The sequence below is a fragment of the Centruroides sculpturatus genome, unplaced genomic scaffold (assembly GCF_000671375.1).
Source record: "Centruroides sculpturatus isolate CEXI.00-Female unplaced genomic scaffold, Cexi_2.0 scaffold41, whole genome shotgun sequence".
Classification (NCBI taxonomy): Eukaryota; Metazoa; Arthropoda; class Arachnida; order Scorpiones; family Buthidae; genus Centruroides; species Centruroides sculpturatus.
Window position 1 is genome coordinate 198533 of NW_019384983.1, and position 4043 is coordinate 202575.

The window sequence follows — 4043 nt, forward strand, 5'->3', positions numbered from 1 at the left end:
ACACACAGACATACATTCATTTTTATACATATAGATATATATATATATATATATGCAGTCTTGCATTTTTATTAGTCATGTTTTTTCCATTTGTGGGGGTTAAAGAATCTGTCCTTGCTTTACTTGAATTATATGGTTGATTTTAAATTCTAAAATCTAAAAAAAAACTTGTTTGAAACTATATGAACAGTATTTTCAATTCAATATTTCGAATTTTTCGAATTTTGGATTTATTGTTTTTGGGAAATGATGGAAATTATTAAAATATTTATTAATTGCCAAAATGTATACTATATGTGCGACTATTTACTTTCTTTATTTATTATTTACACTTTATACCGACTAAAATTGACTTACTCCTCCTCTTCCCTCGAGGGGGTTGAAATTTCCAAAAATCCTTTTTTAGTGTGCATTTTCATGATGTCCCCCACTAAAATGTAGTTAAAAACAAAAAAACCACATCTAAAATAGTACAGTAGAAGCTGAGTTTTTAAGGATAAGACTTAATCCTCTCCCTCTCCCCTGCGGGGGAATTTCGAAAAATCCCTTCTTAGTGTACAGTACATTCTCGTGACATACCCTGTGTACCAACTTTCAATTTTCAACTCCTAACCGTTTGGGTTCTGTGCTTATTATCATTATCATCAACCCATCTCAATTATATTGTAAGATTACATTCTGTTACCTACAAATCTTACTACCTTTGCAACTCATTTCTATCGTTATTTTATCTACCCTGTTTTAATAGCATGATAAGCATCATCGTATTTAATCCTTTTCAATGACACCCTCGGTCTTTGCGAAGGACTGTGAATTTTTATTTAATATTTTTATTACAGTATGGAACAGAAAAGGAAAAAATTGTCTGGAAGTCAATATAAAAAGAAACGCTTAGAGAAAAGGGAAGAAGGAAAAAAGCTAAGCTATGTTATAAAAAAATTCTTAGTACAAAAATCCTGTTTAGATGAACCGTCCATATCCACATCAACAGTGTCTGCTTTAGATTTGGCAAATAAAAACTCAGTGCCACCCCAATCACTTCCAGAAGAAGTTGTTTAAGAGAGCCAAAAAATAACACCATCAGAAGTTCATCAAGAGCTGAGTAGTAGTAGCAGTGGCAGCCAGCAGATATTAAATGAAATTCCTTCTGATCCTGCATTATCAAATGCTTTTTGCATGTCATCTGAAACTTATCAAATACTAGTGGAGAGGGGTCCACATCAAATAAAAGAATTCGAGTTGCCTATTAATAAAGGAATGTGTAGATTTTTGCCCTTGCATTATTCGAAAGTGTTGAGCAATGGTGAAGTCGTTGAGAGAAGTTAGTTGATTTATTCTGTTACAAATGATGCTGTTTTTTGCTATTGTTGTATTTTATTTGATAATTCGTCTGCTATTAGTGACTGGCCCAAAAAAGGCTATTCTGACTGGGGAAATCTTCCAAGAACCCTGACAATGCACGAAAAGTCTGTAAATCACAGAAATGCATTTAGAGCATGGAAAGAATTGGACATTCGATTAAAACAGAAAAAAACTATTGATGCTGAATATCAGCAAATTATGTATATAGAAATTCAGCATTGGAAAGGAGTTCTAAAAAGAATTATGTCAATAATTAAACTATTGTCCTCACAATGCTTAGCTTTTCGTGGAACAACTGAACATTTGTTTCAGCCTAATAATGGAAACTTCCTAAAGTTGGTTGAATTGCTTTCTGAGTTTGATCCAGTTATGGAAGAGCATATCAGGAGAGTTCAATGCGAGTCTGATAAATGGTCTGTGACTTATCTAAGCAATAATATACAAGATGAATTGATAAATTTGATGGGAAGTGTAATTTTAAGCAAAATTGTCAAAATAACAAAAATTGCTAAATATTTTTCAATAATTGGCGATTGTACCCCAGACGTAAGTCATATTGAACAGCTCTCATTAACAATAAGAGTTGTCATTTTTAACTCCATTCAAAATAAATATAAAATCGAAGAATTCTTCATTGGTTTTTTGAAGCTTGTGATTCAACTGGAGAGGGTTTGACAGAACTTATTCTGACACATTTGGAAAAGTTAGGTTTCGAGTTAAAATGGCTTAGAGGACAAGGCTATGACAACGGAGCTAATATGAAAGGAAGAAGGAAGGGTGTACAAAATAGAATACTTGAAAAATATCCAAGGGTGTTTTATGTGCCCTGCACGTGTCATTCTTTAAACCTAGTTGTGAATGATGCATCATCTTCTTCTACAGAAACAACAACTTTTTTTTCTATTGTACAAGAACTTTACACTTTTTTTTCTGTTTGTTTTTTCAAAGCGTTGGGAAGTGCTAAAAAAATATGTTTCACAATTAACTCTAAAACCATTGAGCGCTACTAGGTGGTCAAGCAGAATAGATGCGTTAAAACCTTTACGATTTCAACTTTGCGAAATCTATGATGCATTATTCCAAATAATAGAAGATGTCAACAGAGATGCAGAAACTAAAGTTAAAGCCAAGAGGGTTAGCAAAACTTATTAAAAATTACAAGTTTATATGCAGTGTAATTCTTTGGCATGATATTTTATTTGAAATAAATTCAGTCTCGAAGCTATTACAATCTGTAACTATGAATTTGTCAGATTGTGTAAGGATGTTATCAGAAACCATACAACAAGTGAAAAGTTATAGACAATTTGGATATGATAGATGAAAATTGCTGCTAATGAGATTGCAGAGAATCTTGAATGCAGTAAAGAATTTCCTGCCGAAACTGAAGTTAGAGCCAGAAGGAAAAAGCATCAATTTTACTATGAAGAAGCTGTCGACGAACCCTTCACAGAAGAAAGTAAATTTAAAATACTTTTTCAATTATATTCTGGATATTACCCTTAATTCTCTGAATGAACGATTCATGCTTCTGGAAACCCATAACAAAAATTTTCAGTTTTTATATGACATTTTAAAACTCAACTATTTAGATGACAAAATGCTAGAAAATCATTGTACCAGTCTCCAGTCAATACTTTCGGTGGAAAATGAATCAGATATAAATGCAAATGATCTTCAAGAAGAATTACGTGATATATCCCGAATGCTACCATATTCTATGAAACCTTTGGATGTTTTAAATAATTTATGCTAAAATAACTTAATTACTTTGTATCCGAATACTGTTGTAGCTCTGAGAATTTTATTAACGCTCCCTGTCTCTGTAGCTAGTGAGGAAAGAAGTTTTTCCAAATTAAGATTAATAAAACGCTACTTAAGAAGTTCAATAAGCCAAACAAAACTTAGAAATCTATCATTAATTTCTATTGAATCTACATTGGCTGCCACTTTAGATTACAATTCCCTAATTAACGAATTTGCTAAAGTTAAAGTTAGAAGGGTAAAACTGTAGTATATTCTTGTAGTTGATATCATTATTTTAAAGTACTTTTTATTTTCAAAGTAAAAATAGTATTCGTACAATTTGTGCAGTTTTTTTAAATCACAACCGAAAGTATTTTAGAGAAAAACATTTAAGAGGTGGCATTTTGAAGACTTGCATCACATTGAGAAAATCTACGGCACGGCCCTGCTGTGGACACACTTAGAATAAGCTTGCTCTTCTTTTCTGATGTCATGCCAATAGTGTTGATAACCATCCATGCTATCCAAGTTGATTGTTTTTCATCACTGAAAACAATTTCTAGTCAATCACTTGTCCAACTCAGCTTTGTCATTGCCTTTTCAATTCTTGCTATTTTATGGTGATCTTTCAGAAAGGGTTTGGACTTTTTTTGAATATTTTAGATGAGATGAGCAAAGCACTTTTTTAGTGGTCCATTTTGAAGCAGAATTTAGTTTGCAGTAATGTTTCTATTACTAGCAGCTTGTGAAATCATTCTTTTGTCAAGACTGGAGAGTGAAGATGGCCTTCCACTTTATTTCTTAGTGTGATTGATGTCAGGATCATTGTATCTTTTAATGACATCTCTAGAGCATTGAATGGTAGCAGACTTGCCATTTGAGTGTAAACCATCCCTTGACTTTTTTCAAAATCAGTAACCACTTTTCCTTGAGGA

The 4043-nt window shown here is 32.4% G+C and overlaps 1 pseudogene; it reads left to right on the forward strand.

Moving 5' to 3' along the window:
- The first annotated feature begins 284 nt into the window (after window positions 1–284).
- Window positions 285–3265, forward strand: LOC111632856 (annotated as a pseudogene).
- Window positions 3266–4043: the final 778 nt, after the last annotated feature.